The sequence below is a fragment of the Podarcis gaigeae genome, assembly GCF_964106915.1.
Source record: "Podarcis gaigeae genome assembly, chromosome: 17".
Classification (NCBI taxonomy): domain Eukaryota; kingdom Metazoa; phylum Chordata; class Lepidosauria; order Squamata; family Lacertidae; genus Podarcis; species Podarcis gaigeae.
Genome location: NC_139694.1, coordinates 20267533 through 20289734, shown reverse-complemented (window position 1 = coordinate 20289734; position 22202 = coordinate 20267533). Strand labels below are relative to the sequence as shown.

Here is a 22202-nt window from a genome sequence, read left to right as displayed (position 1 = left end):
AATTAGAAATTTGATAGAACGGAAATGCCATTTTTTTCTGCAGACCTGTGTTTTTATAACTGTGGTCCTGTTCAGATGTTGAGCTCAAACAAGGAATTGCAACATAAATACAGGAATACAACATTCCAGCCCAGCCCTCTGGCGTCTCCATGTTGACCAGGAAGATCTGGCGAGTAGTTCTAAGCAAATTCACTTAGGAACCCTGGTGATATCATGCTTTCTGACCACAAACATTCTTAGAAGCCCTTGACGTGACAAGGTTAGGGGGTGGAGTGGCCAGTGCAGATGTTGGAGGCATGGCTTCAGCAGGGCTTGTGTATGTTAAACTTCAGCCGTTCTTCAAAATATGCATAGCTCAAATCAGCGTGAATTATTTCTAACCATAGCCATGCTCAAAATGCTTATGCAAATGTTTTCTTTTCTTCATTTTACTGCAGCAGCTCCATTGCTTTCTCAAGTGCTTGTCAAATCAGCCAGTGAATCCCAGCCACAATGTTTAGGATCAGGGCCAGGATTTAGTAAATCATCTAATAAGGCTATTGCTTTTCTCAGGGTCAGTCTAGAGAGGATGATGGTAGATAAGTGCATTTGAGTGTGACAGTGCATTTGTTAATATATCTCCAGTCTCCATGCAGAAGAGCTTGAATTCATTATTATATAGTTCACTCAAATTTGTAGTAAAAGACTGATAGAAATGCTAATATTAGAATAGAATGCTGGATTGCATGATAAGTGGGGGACAGACTATACTTCCCTCTTAAAATGAATGAATGATAGGAGTCTAAAAGGTCCGTTTATCACATTCCATCTGTTTCAAATGAAAGATAAAATGCTTGTGGCCCAGTCATTTTACACAAATAAATTTGTTTCCATAACAGCTTTTTTTAATTATTATTTTTTTGAGAATACAGCCATTGGCTTACATGGGAATGCTGACAATCCAAATCAATCAATCAATCAATCAATCAGTCAGTCAATGTGTGTGTGTTATAATTATACTTTTACAGAGAATGAGAAATAGGAGCACGTTTTCCAGATTATTTTTTTCAAGGTAAAATAATGTATACTTTATTTACTTTAAATATTTGTAGTCCATCATCTTAAAGGCAGCGAAAATTAGCTTGTTTAAGCTGTTCTGTGCCTATGGTAATTTTTAATATTAGATGTAATACTGTCATGTTTTAATAAATTCTAAACTGTTTAGGACCTAATGGATATAATTAATATTAATTGCTTCAACCCCAGGATATAAACATAAAATTACAATTAATTTAGATTATTTAAAATACTGTTAAAGTTAAAAGATACCCCTCAATTATTATTATTTTAAAATATTCGGACTGTAAAAACAATTTATCAGTTCTATAGTCAATCAAAGTTAAATCATTTAAAAACCAAGAGGCTTGTAAGCCTGTCTGAATGCTGTACATTAAATGGTATGGTTTATTTGTATATCACCTTTTACCTCAAAGGTCCCCAAAGCAGTGAATCAATACATAGGTCAGAAAACAATGACGAAACACAGCAGTAACTTGTTCTGTTGGCACACAATTGATCTAATGTGTCCACACTTTCTTCCATGGAAATTAAGAGAGGTGCAAGATCTGAGAATATATTAGCATAATAGTCACAGATGGATGTGTAAAGGAAAAGATGGTTCCAAATTAAAGCAAAGTTCTAGAAATAATGAATGGAACATGGAAGAAGTGCACCAAGCAGCAATGAGAAAACTAGACTGTAATAACAAAGGGAAGTAATATTTTACTCTCTTTTCGATGACCGAATTTCGTTAGTTTTCGGCTTCTTGATTTTTAATAGGAATATTAAGAGCAAGACAACAAGATTCATCATGAGCTTGTTTAAGTTGTTCTAGGCCCATGGTAATTTAATATCAGACGCAATTTAATATTGACATCTTTTAATCAATTCTAAACTGTTTAGGACCTAATGAACATAATTAGATTAATATTAACTGCAGCAATCCAGAAAGGACTAATATAAAGTATCTGGAATCAAATGAATGTGCGCAATTGCTTCTCAGATATCTCAAGAGTAAAAAAGAATGATTCTTCGTTGAAATTTTATCCATCCTTAAACATTATTTTTCAGAAAAGCAAAATATGTTGAATGTTGCAACAACTGTTGTATCATTTTGTGAAAGTGTAGAGCAGGGGTTACCAATGTGCTCTCTAACCCCTAGTACCTCCTATGGTGCCTATGCATGACTTCAATAAATATCGCCTCAAAAACACACAATATGTGGGAAACTGTTTTGGTTCTCTTGCTCAGTTCATGTTTGCACTGGCTCAGCTCCTCCAACGTTGAAGCCACATGCCACTCCCCATCGAAGCCATTATGTGCCATGGCACACACCAATGGCAGACATTTTGGGATATGCCATGCAACCTCTCAAAATTACAATTGGGTTGCCAACCCCTGTAGTACACTATCATACTGTCATCAAAGTGGCTTTAGGGTTTAAACAGTTAGACCAGGGGTCAGTAAACTTACTGTACCTCGGGCTGGTGTTTCCAGCACCGATCACGCGGCGGGTCAGAGGGCGGGGGAGCCCGTGCCCATTTGCGTGCGCACACACTATTTCTACACTTTAATAAATGGAAATAATTTGTGGAATATGCCTTTTGTGTTAACATAATTTAGACCAAATTATTTGCACAAATGTTTCAACTTTTTCTAATCAAGTGAAAGACAAAACCCATGCAAACATCAGATAAGTCAATGCTTTTAAACTATCTTTACTACTGGCATGGTCAGGGTATTTAAAATATATGGGAGATTGTCACTTGATTTCAGAGATGACAAGCAAAATTAATTCCAGCAATTTCAATGCTTCATTCATAATACACATATACTGACATTTGAATCAGAAACATAAAAAATCTATTTCTAGAAATTTCTAAAGTGAGTTTATTGTCTATTTCTATTTCTAAAGTGAGTTTATTGTTTTTAATACATGTAAAAAAAGGTCTCAGAATCAGTAGCACAATTAACTCATGTTCACTTTTATATTTTCAGTTTCTATATTCCAGAAAGAACAGAATGGCAGATTGTGCAATGACATGCCACCATTTTCCCTTTAAAAAAATCAATTGAAACTTTTCAGTTACAACTGCAAAAAAGGAAAAGGACTGAAAATTATGTTTAACCAATATTTGAGAGCATGAGAATCAACACTCCTAACAGAAAATTACACAAATAATAGCACTATTTAAGCTGTCTTAAGTTCATCTCGAAGAACCTGCTATAGGAACCCTATTTTTACAAATATGTCAACTGCAATGCATCCCATAATTATATAGACATGGGCACATACAAATGTAGGTGCCAAAAAGACGTTTTGATTGACTCAATTTATGTTCTTCAAGCACACTTGTTAGAGTAAACCTAAATGTCTTTGTTTAATATAACTGGAAATTCTTCATGTCCAGGTTGCCCACACAACACAAACCCTAAATGTATAGTTTTCAATATTAATTAGAAAAGTACTTAGTTAACATTTGTTAATGTCTATAGACAAACAGTCAGTTATGTCCTCTGAAGAGTTGGTATAGTTCTGTTTAAGGGATGATTATTCCCATATTACTGAAAGGGTTGCAATTTATTTTTCCTGACTTTATCTCTCAGATAAAGAGAATTTTTTATTTGTTGGCTTATTTTTTTTTAAAAAAAAAAACAAATATGTTTCAATATCTTTGTTTCCAACTGTTTAAACTAGTTGCAAGCTTTGTATGTGTATCTAGTTTTGCTGACATGTGACCATAATAAATATATAATTCATTCATTATTTTAAATGAATGGAATATTTTTTTGGGGAAAATGAAGCTGGCATGATGGTGCACCAAAACATTGGCAAGCTCCAAAAATATTCTTTTGGAAATAATGTTGAGTTCACAGATCAAGAAACAAAGAAAAATTGGCAATTCCCCAATTTAGACATGTTGAAAGGAGGATTGGGATTCAATAAATTATTGGAGTTATATAATATCCCCAAGATAATATGTATGCCTCTGAATACCTGTTGCAGGTAAACAACAATGGGAAAAAGAGATTGTCCTCATGAGCTGCTAGTTGACCAGTACTATTTTTCTAGAAAAAGTGGTACCAGAACTCACCTTGAATGCCTCCCTTTTTCTCTTATAATGGCAATGGCGCCCACCTGAGAGGTGCCAGAAAACTGAGTAGGCTGGGAAATAAGTCTTGTAGTTGACCATTCAGAGAAGCAAAGTGCTTGATTTGACAGAACATGTCAACATGTTCTCTGGTGTTCTGCAAATAAATACCACTCCGGAAGCTTCAGTTTCTGCCTTTGCAGATTTTAATAATTTTTGATGGCCGATGTGCATGCATTGCTCACCATAAATTAAATAAGGCAGGGAGATTTCTACCTGGAGAGGCATGTCTGTCAAATGTGTGGTTAGCTTGGTGTTGTTAATAAAATTCTGCTATGGATGGCTAGCATGTTGATTAATGGATTTTAAGTGCACATTTGCACTTTTGAAGGGAAAATGCAATCTTCTATTTAGGAACCAACATGGATAAGATTTTTATTTTTTTATTTTTTATTTTATTTTGCAAATGTATGCATGTTTATGGTGGAATTGTACATTAATAAATGACAACCGCTACGGAAAGTACTGTAGCATTAAATTAAATATATATCATGACCCGCTCACTCAACACACATTATGTTTTAATATATTATGCATGCAAATATAACATCATGTCGTTGTCTCAAAATGCTGTCTAAAAGTGCAGAACTGTCTGGTAGATTAAAACAGCCCTGTGTATTATAAAAATGCAGCGTTTGATAGTAACCATTCAAACCATTAAAGGTTTAGAAATCTCGAGAGGGATCCAATGAAGGCATTTTCTTCCTGTCTCCCCCCTCCCCCCCTCCAAAAGCTTTCCATTCATACTACACGGGGAGGCTTTTTTAAAAAGTGGATTTTGGAACCACTGAAATCTTCAACTTTGGCTAACAAAATTAAAAGCAGAATTGCGAAACGTTGTCACTGCGTAATGAGACCTCCTATTCCATGTCACTGAAAACCACACCACTGATAGCAATGGGAAATAAAGTAAGGCTTCTGCCAAAGATCTCAGTAAGTAGGTAGATTTATATGGGTGGAAGTGGTCCTGAAGATATTCTGGGCTAAAACCACAGAAAAGCTTGGAAGCTGATAAACAGTCATTTGAACTGTGTCCAAAATCACACTGGAAGCAAATGCAGAACAGGCAAAAATATGATTTCTATTACAAGCCCATGAGAGCTGTTTGCTTGTGGCATTCCACATTAGCTTCCAAACATTTTATAAAAGCAACCCCACATAGGACTCAGCTAGATACCTGCAAATAAAACGTTTTAAGTGTGTTGTAAAGATGGCAACAGTGAGCTATGCCAAATTCAATGTGTTTTTCAAACCTTTTTTATATGTGTGTAGATTCCACAATAGAGTGATTTACAGAAGTACAGTGATACCTCGGGTTACAGACGTTTCAGGTTACAGACTCCACTAACCCAGAAATAGTACCTCAGGTTAAGATCTTTGCTTCAGGATGAGAACAGAAATCGTGTGGCGGCGGCAGTGGGAGGCCCCATTAGCTAAAGTGGTACCTCAGGTTAAGAACTGTTTCAGGTTAAGAACGGACCTCCAGAACAAATTACGTTCTTAACCAGAGGTACCACTGTATGCCCTGGACAGGACGACCGTTTCCAGATTTATGTCATTTATGACCACAATACAACACTATTCTGTTGCCTTTAAAGAGTATGAATATTGTTCTTTCATATTAAACATTAAGCATGAACAAATGTAGGGTTGCCATATGTTGACATGAGTCAAATAGCTATTGCTATTCTAGGCTGCATCAGCAGAAGTCTTGTGTCTAGATCAAGGGAAGTAATAGTACCACTCTATTTTGCCTTGGTCAGACCTCACCTGGAATTCCGTGTCCAATTCTGGGCACCATAATTTGCGAAGGATGCTTAGGAGCTGGAACATGCGCAGATGAGGGCAACCAAGATGATGACAGCCTTATGAGGAAAGGTTGAAGAAACTGGGTGTGTTTAGCTTGGGAAAGAGGAGACTGAGAGGAGATATGATAGCCATCTTCAAATATATCAAGAGCTGTCACGTGGAAGATGGAGCAAGCTTGTTTTTCTCCTGCTCTGGAGGGTAGGATTTGAACTAATGGTTTCAAGTTACAAGACAGGAGATTCCCAACTAAATATCAGGAAGGAATTTCTGACAGTAAGAGCTGTTTGACAGTGGAACGTCTTGGGATGCAGTGGACTCTCCTACAAGGTTTTTAAGCAGAGGTTGTGTGGTCTTCTGTCATGGACGCTTTAGTTGATATTCCTGCATTGCAGAAGGTTGGATGAGATGACCCCCAGAGTCCCTTCCAACTCCCCCATGATTCTGTGATTATAACATTATAGGTGCTTCCAGCCTTAATGTATCCTTAGATATGTGCAACAATAACGATAGTGAGTTTTTAAAAAGCAGGATGAATTTAATTGTCAATCCTGCAAAATGTATTGGATTAAAAAAAGTGACTTAGGTTCTTAAATGGCAGAAAGTAATTAAATATTTGATAAGAAGAAAATAGCGGATACAAGAATGTAAAGAAGATGATAATTTGTTTGAAAAAAAATTCTCTTTAACGATGTAAGTGGGAGCAGGAGACGTGAGGGAGTCCAAAGAAGTTATGAAATTTTGTTACGACACAAGTAATGTTGTTTATTGCTTATGCTTTATTTTAAAATTTTTTTTAATAAATATTTTATTTAAAAAAAAGATAAGAAGAAAATAGTATCTGGCCTTTACTATCTCATTTTATAATTATTCAAATTCTGGTAGATGTTTTAAATGTAAGCATTTGTATACCTTTCCTGTATTATATATTTAGAATTTCATAATTAGCTTTTATGGACATTGTGGCATTCTCATCCAAACTAGTCCTGAGACATACAATTAAATATAATTTGTCTTTTCTGCTTGGAAAGTCTCCAAATATTCATATGCAGCTTATAAATTTGTGAATTTTCCCATTTTTGGACTAAGTTTTTAGTTAGCAAGAAGCCAATTTACCAGATGTTGAATTTATGAAAGCTCTATTTCTGTGTTATTTTCCCAAAAGCAAAAAGCAGGGGCCAAATATCTCTAGAAGGTAAAATATGTTTCACACATCTGTTCTGCTGTAATTTAAAACATTTTCATTGAGTTAGCCATATCAGTAGTGCAGTCCAGAGTTATAAACATTGCGTTTGACAGACATTACAAATCAAATGAAAGTGAATGGGCCATGTCAGCAGAAGTCATTTCTGGCACTGTGGCTACCAGTACCATTCAAATAAGAAAATGGCCATTTCACTGACAAACTAATGTTGTTTCAGCCTTCTTTGGGTGTCATGTGTGATTCCACTTTCGGGCTGCATTCACGTGGCATTTTATTCCATTTTCCCAATGTTGCCCTAGCTGTTAATGTCTGCCTTATATCTGAGATTTCACACAACATAAAAGCCACTTCTGGAGATCTAGTGGAACCTAGCATAAAATCAAGTTACTTACAGAGATCTTCCAGTGGAACATAGCATGCACTTCTGTTGTAGTTGATTCCAGAAAGAAAGAAAAATCTATTCAGAGCCTGATTCACCCAGAAAATCACAGGAATAAACGAGCATATAAGGAACCAGGTGTTTTACATAGGTGAATCATGAAGGAACAGAAACATTAGAATATTAGAATATTCCGTTCCACCTTAAGGGACAGGCATGTCTGTTTACACTCCAGCACAGCTTACTGGGAACTTCCATTTGTGTATAGCGTTCACTTTTAGCTGTCTTGCTTTGGACACGAAGGGGATCAGACATGTTTTCCTTTTCCACTGGAGAGCCAGTGTGGTGTAGTGGTTAAGAGTGGTGGACTCGTAATCTGGTGAACCGGGTTCGATTCCCCGCTCCTCCATATGCAGCTGCTGGGTGACCTTGGGCTAGTCACACTTCTTTGAAGTCTCTCAGCCCCACTCACCTCACAGAGTGTTTGTTGTGGGGGAGGAAGGGAAAGGAGAATGTTAGCCACTTTGAGACTCCTTCGGGTAGCGATAAAGCAGGATATCAAATCCAAACTTCTCCTCCTCCTCCTCCTCCTCCTCCTCCTCCTCCTCCTCCTCCTCTTCTTCTTCTTCTTCTTCTTCTTCTTCTTCTTCTTCTTCTTCTTCTGTCCTGATGTATGCTGAATAAACTGCTGGTGAATATGCTCACACAACCTCTCCTGCCACTTCTGTTTGCGCGTTATCTCTACTGAGTTGTGTGCCCCAGCTTTTGAAGCTGTGGGTCGCAGATGCTGCAACAAAGACTGGAGATTGCCCGGCACACTGGCCGGTGGGCTGGAGCCAGCTGCGGGCCTGCCAATTGCCCCCATTTCCTTAGTTGTATGCCAACAGGCATCACCACCAGGGCCTCATTACCTGAAGCGTTCGCAAGGAGGAAGGTACATAACCAGAGGTATTACTGTACTTAGGTCCCAAGCTGTACACTATTAATGCCTTTCATTGGGCCCAGTAGCTCACTGGGAGCCAGTACAGCATTTTCATAACTCACCAACCTAGCAGCTGCTGCATTCTGTACTTGCTTCAGCTTCTAGGCTATCTCCAAGAGCAGCCGCACACTGAGCACATTGCAGTAGTCTTTACAGAAGGTCACTAGAGCATGGAGTACTGAGGCCAGACTATCTCGGTTCAGGAATGGCCATAGTTGAGCCGACCTGACTGGAAGGGTCCGTGACCAGAAGGAGGATGAGTACCAGGAGGAATGGATGAAATTTAAAGACTATTTAGTTAAATATGTTAAGTTAACATAAGTGGAAAAGCTTGCAAATATCAGATAGGCTTAGGATTTAAATATGTAATGTTATGAATTAATATGTTTAATGCCAAATTTGAAAGAAAGAAAGATGTTAAGTGATTAAGTTAATTTTATAAGAATATTGGTTTTGGAAATCTGTTAAAATGATATACACTGAAATTCAACCAGGGGGATACGAGGAAGTCACTTAACAATGTTACTAAGATTGGTTTAAATACGGCTGAGATTTATGTTTGTTTGTTTGTTTATTATTATTATTTTGAAAATCAATAAAAAAGTTGGAAAAAAAGGAATGGCCACAGTTGGTCAGACAGTTTTTCCAAAAACAAAAAGCAGGGGCCAGATATCTCCAGTGTTCAAGAAGAACTGACAGACACTGAACATGTTTCTTCAGGGGGAGTGCAACGCCTCCCAGGGCAGGTTGCCCACCTAATTTCTGGGCACAAGAACTGTCTACCCTCAACTTCAGTTTGTTGGCTTGCAACCCAGCACTGCATCCAGGCACCAGTTCAACACCTTCACAGTCTCTCCTAATGGAATGGAGAAACAGATCTGTGTTCCAAATCCCCAGATGACACTTCTCAAATAAATAGATCGAAAACACCAAAAATGACTAAATCCATATAGTGAAGTGATCCAAGGGATATCAGGTTTTCTCATGCGTCCTATGGAATTATAAGGAAGTTGGCACAAAAGGCCTGATTCATGAAAACTGACCGGCTTCCCTAACCCGAATTTGAAATTTGGTTGCCATTATGAGAAATTAATGTCCTTGTCCAAGTTATTTCTCATTCAAAATTCTAATTGTTGGTCATGGATATTTCGAAAAACAACTACATGACATTTTGAACACGACTCTTATTTTGTAATCACTTTTAAACACATGAGGGCATTTTAACAGCCAGAGAACAAAACAATCAATTATACACTGCCAACCATTCACCTTCACGTTGTTCAGTTTGTCAACTTTTCAATATATTACACACATATTACAGGTATTCATGAAAGTTACTTTGAAGAGAGATATCTTGTCCATACTACCTGTATAACCTAATTTATCTTATCTAATACTTAATTGTGCTGTCAAGCTTTCATGTTGATTGTCTTAAAAAAAAAATGATTCATCTTAATGCTTGGTATTTTAAATCAGTCCCCCTTCTCCCTTCTATGTAAGCAAATTGATTTTAACTCTGAGTAGTTGCAGACTTCACTTTTGCCTTTCCTAGTTCCATATTCACAGTTTTAGAAAGAGGGGGAGGGGGAGAGAGAGAAAGTAATTGATCTTCCCTTGCAAAAATTCCTGCTGTTTCATGAGCTCTCTTTCAATTCAACATAATCTGTTTCCCACTGATGTCGGAAAACATAATAAGGTCACAGCAGGGAGGCTTTAGCTTCATTAAAGAACATTATAAAAATAAAAAAAAATGATCTCAAGTAAATTGTTTTTGTCCTTGTGGTACAGTTTGCACAGATCCACATTAATCTGAGCATTTAAAGCAGCAATAAATGTGTTAGTCGTATCACATTGCAAATGAGCCTCCGTATCATTCATTTCGCCATGAGAGCCTCTAGTGGCAGATGGAGATGTCAGTAGCTCGCTTTGCAGGCATTTCCTAACCCCATTGAATTAAGGCAATAAGGATCCCCCACAAGGGCCAAAAACCAGTCAATAAAAAGGTTTATTTCAGTCTCTAAATTGTCCTGGAGCCTTTGCTCTGCATCTCTGTAAGCGAAGATGCCAGAATTATTTAAAAGAAGTGAGCAAGCCGGGAAACAAATTGAAACTTTGACCTACTCGGGTTTCCATTTATCATGGGTGCCCATAAGAGGAGGACTGCGAAGAAGGATTTAAGATAGAGAATCAGCGCCTGCTCTATTAATCTAGTTTAACTGATACTAAAATCTGACAGAGCAAATTACAAGTTGCAGGCAGTAAGCCTTATCAATTCATTACTACTGCCAAGGCTCTCTTTCTCTTTGCTTTCAGCTGTTGGCAAAGGATAGGCTTTTTACAGTTCAATTTTTCAGTTTATTTTTGACTGCTTTTAATTAAATTTGATGGCCTGCTTCTGCAGTAGTGAAGTTATTGGAGTTGCAAAGCACTTTGCTGTTATACTGATGGCTCCCTTGATGCTGGCCCATTATTAACTGCTTTTTTAAAAGTGCTTCTTTCTACTCTCATTTTATAAATATTTAAATAACTGTGACTTTCTATAACATAAATATCTGGACTCTAGAGATAGCCTGCTTTACACAGTCACTGGATTTTTTTTAAAAAAAATTATACAGATATTAATTGGAAAAGCATTACCCCCAAATCATGGTACTTATGTCAGCACAAATTGTAGTGATATTTCAAAGTTGCAGTAATCAATGAATTAGTCAGTAGTTTATGACCTGTTGCATTCTGCAAGTTAATTTTTCCCACATATGTTAATTAGATCAACAGGAAGATAGGAAGCAGTAATAATAAACAACTGTCATAATAAGAGATTGAGATAATATTACAAATTAACCTGCTATGACCAAACTTTTTTGCTTATAAATCACCCCAGGTTACTGCAAAAACAGGAACAATTTACACAACTACTGATTAAGTTTTGAGCCCAAGACATGGACAACTGAAGTGATGAATCTGTGATCTAACTGCTCTACCAGAGGCCTATTGCTGCCATAAATGAACTCGTTTATGCTGGTGCAAATCATAGTAGCATGAATGGCAAATAAACCACTTAAGTATTACTGTTACTTGGTGTACAGAATCCAAAGGAAAATACATTATAAGATTTTACAGCTAAATAGCAAACTCGACTATGTTGATATAATGGGACCAAAAGAAACTGAACCCTCCCACTACTTATTTCTTTTCCTTAACCCCTCTACTTGTGGCTCACAATATATTTAAAAATATGTACTTAATTTGAAAAACCCCCACAAATGAATGCAAGAAATAGAGTAAGTTTATGAGTGGACACATCTGATAGTGACATCTGTACATATTCAACATTGGGTTTGAGGACTCTTTCAAACGAATGCTTAAATGTTGGCGTTTAAGTCAAGATAATTACGTCACCGGATGGCTGCGGTTAGAACTAAATAAAATATTTACAAATAAATGGCTGGTTACAAACAATTGATTTATCTATCTGGTCAAGCAAATACGGGCAGAAATATGTTTCATGCCTTTTCATATTTTTAAACTTTTTTCTACTGTGACCACAGCTATGAAAGGTTAATTATTTAAACAATATCTGTCAACTACCCTTCTGCTAACCCCATAGTTTAATAATCATTCTGGGTAGTATATTTCCATAAGCAGATTGGGTTTTATATTTCATAACAGGACTTTTTCTACCATCCCCCATTCACCACTAATGTCTGCTCTGGGGGTATCCCATAGAATATTGGGGTATCTTCCATATTTTAGGAGTTGCAGCAGGAAAGATAGTGGATAGGTGCAACTGGATGTCACCCAGAACGACTGCTAAACTGTGTGGTTAGCAGAAGGATAGTTGAAGGATAAAGGTAAAGGGACCCCTGACCATTAGGTCCAATCGTGACTGCCTCTGGGGTTGCGGTGCTCATCTCGCTTTATTGGCCAAGGGAGCCGGCGTACAGCTGCCGGGTCATGTGGCCAGCATGACTAAGCTACTTCTGGCGAACCAGAGCAGCGCCATTTACCTTCCCGCCGGAGCGGTACCTATTTATCTACTTGCGCTTTGATGTGCTTTCGAACTGCTAGGTTGGCAAGAGCAGGGACCGAGAGATGGCTTAAATAATGAACATTTTTTCACCAACATAACAGAATACAACTCAGCTATGAATTCACACTAAGTTAATTTCATGGTCTGCCTTAATCTCCCTACCAGTGCCTAAGCTGCCTTTATCTATTCCCCGCCTCTCCTTTCAAACCACAGTGAAATTAGAATGCTTGGGGTCCCAAGTTCTCTGTTCTTTGTAGAGGCATGCCTATTCTCATGGTTGTGTGTGTACATTTGTAACATCATGCTTTTTTGTACTATAAATGAGCAGTTCTGTTCAATAAAGTAAGCCTAGGAATGGTAAATGGAGACCACAGACACAGGATGTCATCAATAACTAAAATACAGTGGTACCTCAGTTTTCTAACGTTTCTGTTGACGAACATTTCGATTTACGAATGCCGTTCGGTTTACGAATGCCTTCGGTTTTTGAACACGTCTCGGAAGTCGAACATGCCATGCAGCTTCCTCTGAGTGCAAGATCCTGAGGCCTAGCTGTCAGCAGTTGAATCTTCAGTTTTTGAACGTTTCAGAATCCGAATGGTCTTCCGGAATGGATTACGTTCAAAACCGAGGTACCACTCTACTGAAGAGATGTATATTGATGATTCCTTAACCATACCAGTTCACCCAACACTGTACCTGAGCAACTCAGAACTAGCATTGACATGGTTCTATTATTAGGTAAAGGTAAAGGTACCCCTGCCCGTACGGGCCAGTCTTGCCAGACTCTGGGGTTGTGCGCCCATCTCACTCAAGAGGCCGGGGGCCAGCGCTGTCCGGAGACACTTCCGGGTCACGTGGCCAGCGTGACATCGCTGCTCTGGCAAGCCAGAGCTGCACACGGAAACGCCGTTTACCTTCCCGCTAGTAAGCGGTCCCTATTTATCTACTTGCACCCAGGGGTGCTTTCGAACTGCTAGGTTGGCAGGCGCTGGGACCGAACGACGGGAGCGCACCCCGCCGCAGGGATTCGAACCGCCGACCTTTCAATCGGCAAGCCCTAGGCGCTGAGGCTTTTACCCATAGCGCCACCTGCGTCCCCTAGGACGCTAGGATGCAGGTTCTATTATTACCTGCAGCCAAACCCACTAAAAATAAAAATTATATAAGGAAACAGACAAAAAATAGACTAATTTTTCACCCTGTTAAAATGTTATTTGCCACATTTATTGCATAGCTTAAATGTGCAGGTAGGTATTAATCTACCAAAGTGTTCATTAAGGTACTTGATCTAATATTTTAAATTAGGAGCTTTTAATTTTATTGCCCATGAATTCCTGCTTTAAATAAGCATAAAACAAACATTTATAAGCAAGTATGATATCTAAAGGCATGAATGCAGCATTCTGGACATATATTCTAATTAAGGACAAGTGTAGCAGAATAGGACCAACTTCTTCAAGAGCATCTGAAAGACATAGCTTAGAGTAAATCACATTCACTGCAAAGCTCATATTATACGTTTTGTGATTTTACCTCACAGGTCCAAGAGAACTATAAAGATGATAAGGTACAGGGTTGAAAACTGCTGGCTCTTATTTTAGAATCCAGACTTCTCAAGTTAATTTGGCACAGGCATAAACCTAGATTTGTTTACTTCAGCACATTTATATAGAAACCATAAAGTTTTAGGGTTTTTTTGTTTTTGTTTTAAAAATAAACCAATGAATAAATATTTCTGATTAAACATACACCACAATCACTAGATAAATAGGACTCCAGAGCAGCGACAGAAAAACACACACATGTAAACATTAAATATTGTTTGCTGCTGACAGCTGTGTGCTTACTGCATTTGCGTTTTGAATTTTTGATTCATTAAACAAATTTAGATGTGTGCATATCTATAATCTTCTTTTACTGGCTAGCATGCTTTAAAGAGGTTTTTTTTGGGGGGGGGGGCTTCTGAACATTCTCTAGCTCCCAGACAAGCTTTTCAACTCAACCTAGATAGCTAAGAAACATTATAAGTGCTTGTATACACTTGTATACTTCACTCTGGTTTGACCCCAGCTGATAAAAGCCAGCTGTGCCTGCCTCAGGACCACAGCCAGCCAAATAACAACTCTCCATGCCCCTGCCTCCTGCTTAATTAGGCTTACATTGGTTTTGAATGCTAACCTTCCATCCTTCCTTAGGCACTGTGTCTTGCAGATGACCCATAAATCCTAGTCTCAGCCCTCTCATGCCTCAGTCCTCCACCCAGTGCCTAAGCCTATACCTACCTACATCTGGAATCAATGAAGTTGTGGTCAATTTTAGAACCCCAGAACGTTGCCATGTCCAGTTTGTTACTTCCTCTGGTTAGGCTTTGCTCCCTGGGGTGGTGTCAGGGACTGGGCTGATGGGGAGGAGTGGTGGAGTCTGCCACCCCAAGAACTTTCTAGTTAGGGGGTGGATGAAGGGATGAAGGGAGAATGGACCCAGGTTTATGGTGGTGGCAGACAGGACACACCCCAGAAGAAGAAAAGAGCTGGGAAATAATGGGTAGTGAAGAACAAGAGTGAGATAGCAGGTACACTAGCCCTGAACAGAGACAGGAATCAGTTGCATTTGAAACAGTATTGCAGCCAGTTAACACAATGTCCCTAGAGAGTCTGATAGACCTTCCTCCTTCTCCTAGAACCAGGTATTTTATCCATGTCACAGAGCACAAAGCTAAACAGACACAGAAGGATTCCATAAGCATCCACTGTAGAAAGCCTGGGTGGGGTTCTGAAAGCTAGGAAGTTAGATGCCAGAGGGAGGAGCACTCTGGGCAACAGCGCAATCTCTGAGGGAGGACATGCTGGGGTCGCTGTGTATTTCTGATGAGGGGAAACGGTGATCTGACCACAACAAGGAGCTAATGTCAATATTCCTCACTTTCAGAACACTCCCTTCCTGCCCCATTGAGAAAACAAGGTCCATAGTGTGGCCTGCCACATGTGTTGTGGCATGTTGGGACAGCCCCATGGGACAGCCATGAAGTCCTGAGCCACCCAGAGCCAATCACCTTGCCATGGATGTTTGGGTCCCCCAAAACCAAATATAGTGATACCTCGGTTTTCAAACGTAATTCGTTCCAGAAGACCATTGGAGTTCCAAAACCAAAAACTCAGTACGGAAGCCTCAGTATGGAACACTCGATACAGAAGCCGCATGGCATGTTCAACTTCTGAGGCAAGTTCAAAAACTGAAGCATTTACTTCCGGGTTAACAGTGTTTGAAAACTGAAATGTTTGCCAACAGAGATATTTGAAAACCAAGGTACCACTGTAGTGAATTTTGAAATTTTATGTGGAGGATTTTTTGAACTGCACATTGTTATCTTGGTTTGTAATCTTGGTTTTTATGATGCTATTCTGAAAATAATCTCTGACTCCACTTTGCTTGCATCTATATCTATCTATCATCTATCTATCTATCTATCTATCTATCTATCTATCTATCTATCTATCTATCATCTATCTATCTATCTATCTATCATCTATCATCTATCATCTATCTATCATCTATCTATCTATCATCTATCTATCTATCATCTATCGTGCCTGTGAAGACTAATTAACATTGTAAATTAAGTCTTAGCTGCAGCTTCACATGTGTGAAACTTTCCTACCTTGAGTTGAGGCTGATCGATTCCTCCAAAGCTGGTGCCAACATCCTGTCAGTCAGATACTTAACTAGATTGTCAAAGGCCAGGAAATCAGTTGCCTTTTATCCCCACCTGGAAGAAAAAAAAAAGAGAGAGGTGTCAGTCACATTTTATGGCCTCCCAAGCATAATAAGTCACTCGTTGTGTTATCTCTGACTGTCACATTAAAGAGTTCATTGAACTCTCTTGCGAAGAACTGATGCATATAGTATTCCGCTATGTGAGTTACTCCTGAATTATTAATACATAGCTATCTATAGAAGTGAATTAAACCATTTATCCCTTTTATTTTATTTAACTATAAATGTCAAGAAAATTGCAATTGTAAAGCTAAATTATGTTCAAACATAACTTAATTAACTTAATTACGTTTCATTTAAGGCATCACACAACTGAACAGTATTCCTGAACTGAGTACAAAATGTAAAACCCTGGGATATTTCTTTATTATACTGAATTAGAAAGCATATGCGCTACAGACAGAAAGCTTAAAAGCAGCATTTGTATTGCTATTTGCAAAAATATATTAGTTGAAAGCTGGATAAATGTTTTAATCACAGATTTTTGCAACCGTCTGGTTATAATTACACACAAAAAAGCATCACAGAGGGTATTTCTTTAATAGACTTTTTGTGATTATACATTAGCCTTAAACAAGTTTTTACAACTTGTTATAAATAAAATATTAAGCAATCAGGCATAAAACTTGTTGAGAATTTCTCTTCTGCTTATTTCACTGATGTCTCAAAAGCTGTATTTGCCTCAAAACAACCTGCTATTGTCTAGGGTGCTTCCCAGCCGAGGGAATGCACATGGCAGATAATTAACTCTTTATTATCAAAGATATCACAATCGTTTCTACAGGTCTGAATACAGTCATACCTTGGTTCTCAAACGCCTTGGTACTCGGACATTTTGGTTCCTGAATGCCGAAAACCTGGAAGTACCGTATTTTTCGTCACATAGGACGCTCCGTCCCATAGGACGCACCTACGTTTTTTGGGGGGAAATAAAGGAAAAATTTTTTTCCTTTATTTTCCCCCCCAAAACCAGGTCGGGGAACAGTGGGATGGCAGTGCTGCGCCTCCCCGCTGTCCCCCGAGCTTGTGGGGCTGGCCCATGTCTGCCTGGCGCGAGGGGCGCTCTGCTTCAGGGCGCCCCGCGCGTCGGGCGGCAGGCTACAGTCCGCAGCATGGGGAACCCTCTGTTTCAGGGTGCCCCACACGCCCCCCGGGTGCGCAAGGCTTGCCAACACGAGCGCGGAGCATGGGGCGTCCTCCAAAGGGCGCCCCGTGCTCCATGCTGCCGGCTGCCGCCCGCAAACCTTGCGCTCACGGGGGGGGGATCCCCCGGGTGCGCAAGGCTTGCCGACACCAGCGCGGAGTACGGGGCGACCTCCGAAGGGTGCCCCGTGCTATGCGCTGCCGCCCGCAAGCCTTCGGCTCCTGGGGGAGATCCCCGGGTGCGCAAGGCTTGCGGACACCTGCGTGGAGCACAGGGCGTCCTCTGGAGGGCACCCCGTGCTCCGCGCTGCAGGCTGCCGCCCGCAAGCCTTGCGCGCCTGGGGGGAGATCCCCCGGGTGCGCAAGGCTAGCGGACACCTGCGCGAAGCACTGGGCGTCCTCCGGAGGGCGCCCCGTGCTCTGTGCTGCAGGCTGCCGCCTGCAAGCCTTGCGCGCCCGGGGGAACTCCCTCCGGGCGTGCAAGGCTTGCGGATAGCTTCCTGGAGCCTGGAGAGCGAGAGACGTCGGTGCGCACCGACGCCTCTCGCTCTCCAGGCTTCAGCGAAAGCCTGCATTCGCCCCATAGGACGCACACACGTTTCTCCTTCATTTTTGGAGGGGAAAAAGTGCGTCTTATAGGGCGAAAAATACGGTAAGTGTTCCGGTTTTTGAACATTTTTTGGAAGCCGAACGTCCGATGCGGAACAGATTAAGTTCAAGAACCAAGGTATGACTATACCTATGCACACTAATCTAGTCTCTAGACAGCTGTTCCCAGGTCCCCGCTCTATGGAGCAGTTGCAGCAACAGGGGACAACTCCCCCTCCATCAGTTTATGTACCTTCCTCCAGCGGGCTGCAAACATGCAGCCAGAGCCTACACCTGTCTGGAAGCTTCCTCTGCTCATCCCTTTTCAATCCCCTCCTGTTTCTGGGAGACAGAAACAGGAGAGGATGGGGAATCATGTGGCCCGTCACTTGCCTGACCTGCCTCTCTTGACCCATCCTCCAGCTCTGAAGCTTTCTCTGCCTCCATCTCTTGTCTCCTGGTTGGTGCAGTGGCCCACCAACCACTGCTCCCATCTCTCGAGTCAGACTCCAGCCCCCGCTTCCCCCAAACCAGTGCAAACTGGTCAGTGTTCTGCCAGTCCTGACAGCTATATACAACCATATATAACCATTATTATGATCCATTGACAAGGAAACAAAGCAGAAAACGTGAAATACAAAATCATAATCTCAGTCGAACCAATTATTAATTATTGACACTGACAAGCTAGGAACTAACCATCACAGCAGGCCTGGGAGATATGACAACAATTTAGAAAATTGCCACCTCTTTGGTAATATATTTATATGTCCCATCGAGTAAGATACTCAAAAGGGTCTCTAAGGATCTACCAGAAAATGTTCTAATAAGAGGACAAATTATATGTTCTATAACTCCTTGATAAAATATATAGTAGACGAACACATGATATACTACTGCAACCTCTTAACAGCTACAAGGACAGCATCTAACCTTGAAGTGGAATTTAGCAAATCTGCGATCTAAGATTTTAGAGGTAAAGCATTAAAACAGGCAAACAAAGCTTCTACACTTGGGAAATGTAAGAAAATTTAGATATGGCATGCATTTGCTACCAAGCAAGCTAGGGCTACTGGCCATGATTTTCATGGCATATTAGCTGATGCATGTCAGATATGGATATTTTATTCTCTGTATAACCATAGATTTGGTTTATATCAGGTATAACAACAACAACAACAACAACAACAACAATTTTTTATTATGCATACCCCACCCACCTGGCTGGGTTTCCCCAGCCACTCTGGGTGGCTTGCAACAAAATATTAAAATACAATAGTCCTTCAGATATGAAAAGTTTCCCTAAACAGGGCTGCCATCAGATGTCTTCTAAAAGCCTGGTAGTTGATTTTTCCTTTGACATCTGGTGGGAGGGTGTTCCACAGATGCCACCACGAGAAGGTCCTCTGCTTGGTTCCCTGTAACCTCGCTTCTCAGAAGGCCCTCGGTGCTGGATCTCAGTGTCTGGGCTGAACGATGGGGGTGGAGATGCTCCTTCAGGTAAATACAATGACAGCAGATATGAAGACCACTCTGCAATGCACTCTCCCCACAATCACACACCTTTCTATGTAAATGCAAAAGTGTCAAGCCACACCTTAACACCTGCCTGCTTCTGCTTCTGCTTGTACTAACCCAACTGCCATCTCAAGTTAATGAACTCTGGAAGCTGAGCTAAAGTTTATAGATTCAGAATGGAGACTAATAGACCAATCCGTCCCCAAGCATAAAAGGAAGGAGTATGTAATCATAAAAATTAAATACACATCCATTTATATTGACATATACAACAGACCTTACCAAGATATTGCTGTGGTTTAAATAAAAACTACTTAAGCACCTCATCATCAGGTTCTCGGTTATCATAAAATATAACCAACTTATTGTGAAACCTCTTACAAATTCAAATGGAGGACTTTAGGAATTAGGAAGAGAGAAAGAAAATGTCATGCACTGGAAAAGGATAAGGATATTTAAAAGGTTCTTATTTTTAGCAGTTGGCATTCAGTATGTGTACAGCTTGCTAAGGGAATCATAGGTGGTAACAAGGTCAGATAAGCAGAATGGTCAGTGATATATGTCTAGTCACTGAAGCATAATAACGAATCATTGGTCAAAAAGTCCCTACAGATTTGACAAGGCTATGACCTTCCAAGTAGTATTTAACTACCTGGGAAAATGACACAGAGTTACGGTAGATGTCTGGAGTGGTGCTTGTCTTGAAGAATGAACTATACCTGAGATCTCTTTCTTCCAATGAATGCTAATATGCCTATATTTCTGAGGTTAGAAAGATGTGGAAATATAGAAAAACCAGGAGCTGCAACAAATTTGCTAATTATTGCTGTCTTGAATAATGTCATATAAACAGATTCGAACAATGCACACAGACCTCCAAGGACTCAGTATCCTGATTCATGTTGAGATCAAAATTTACATTGGCATGACAATTCCCATTGTCAAGATAGCCACATGAAAATAACTTTTAATTAAAAAAAAAAACACAGAAGCTTTTGTCTTATGAATTATTGGTTCAAAGGTACCTAAAGAGGAGAAAAAACTATTTACGTATACTAGCATGGGTGCTTGAATTATATATGCCCAGAAATGGAAAGAAGAAAGGGTTCCAATGAAGGAAGGTTAGCAACAAAAACCAATGGATTATGCAGAAATGGCAAAACTTTCCAGAAGATTAAGAAACCAAGGAGAGAGATGTCTTAATACCAAATGGGGAAAATTATAGATTATACATAAGAATTAGTGTCAACAGCTGAAATCATTAGCAGGACTGACATAAAAATGTGCAGTGAGACTAACCTAAACAGAATATAAAGGATAACCAGTAAATAGATTTGAATTCGATATGCAGTGGTAAAAGATATAAAATAAGTAACTGCAGAAAGGGGGAGGGGTGGATATTAAGATTTGGAGTTTTGGATTACTTATGTAAATTTATTTTTGTTATAATAGAGCCACATGACCTTCTCGTATGAAAAATTATTTTGGGATACAGACCTAAGTCAACATGCAAGACTTCTACGTTTGGTCATGAATAATTGTCTTACAAATGCAAAAGGAAATGATGGGGAAATTCTATTTGTTGCACATTTGAATGGAAGTTTAAAAATAAAAATGTGAGAGCCAAATATTGCTTATTGTAATTCTAGCAAGAAACTTATATAAAATTGTTGCAAGCCAAAACTTTAACATGCATAATTTCAGTATTAATTCAAAAAATGGAGAAGGGAAGGAATGGGTTAAATCCAATATTAGTCATACTCAGAGAAGATCCATGGAAATTAATATGCATGACTAATTTATGCTCATTAATTGCAATGCGACTACTCTGAGTAGACTCTGAGTAGAACTTAGTTTGATACAGACCATTACATGCATTTTTCAGCACTGCCTTATTACGTTAGATTTAATGATTAAAAGGAAAAGAAAGCTTAAATGCTGACTTTACACTGCACATCATCCCCTATTTAATAATAAAGATTGGTAGCAATTCAAGTAAAATGTTTCCCTTGAGCTCATTTGCCTTTAATCCATTTAGCAAAACTTATAAAATGACACTTTAAATAGCCTCCTATGAAGAAAAGCTAAATGAGAAAGCAAAAAATGAGCTCCTGGGATCTTTCATGAATGTTCTGTTGATGATTTTCATTTCTCAAAGTGTTAGGTGATGAAGCTTTAATATACAGTTCATTCTTTCAACTGTAGAAGCATTTTAATATCCTATATGTAGAATTTATAACCTGAACTATCTTGTGGTGCAACAGCTGCTCTGGTAGAGAGCAAAGCTCTGCTCCCGCCTGCTTCTCCTAACACCTTTTCCCTACCCACACTTTTTCCTTGGGTTCACTCCCACAAATCTCAAGATGCCAGACAAATGAGTCACCGTGGGCAATCTCACATTTTCATGCTCAAAAAAAAAGGGGGGGGAGGCATAACTCACAGCATTCCTCAACTGTACTGCATGGAGGCTTTCCCCACAGTGAATAAAGGAAGCCCAGCCTCAGAACCACAAGATCTTCTGCATCTGCTATTCCACTCTGTTACTATTGCACAACAGAGTGTAGGAATTACACTCAATAACTTTT

General features: G+C 39.6%; 1 protein-coding gene across 32 annotated transcripts in view; it reads right to left on the bottom strand.

Moving 5' to 3' along the window:
- Positions 1-22202, bottom strand: part of PTPRD (protein tyrosine phosphatase receptor type D) — a 1161589-nt gene that overhangs the window by 845333 nt on the left and 294054 nt on the right. For all 32 annotated transcript variants that reach the window (XM_083718180.1, XM_083718169.1, XM_083718207.1 and 29 more), the window contains one exon: positions 16253-16360. The gene's annotated coding sequence lies outside the window, so the exon portion shown is untranslated. The remainder of the gene's footprint in view (positions 1-16252; positions 16361-22202) is intronic.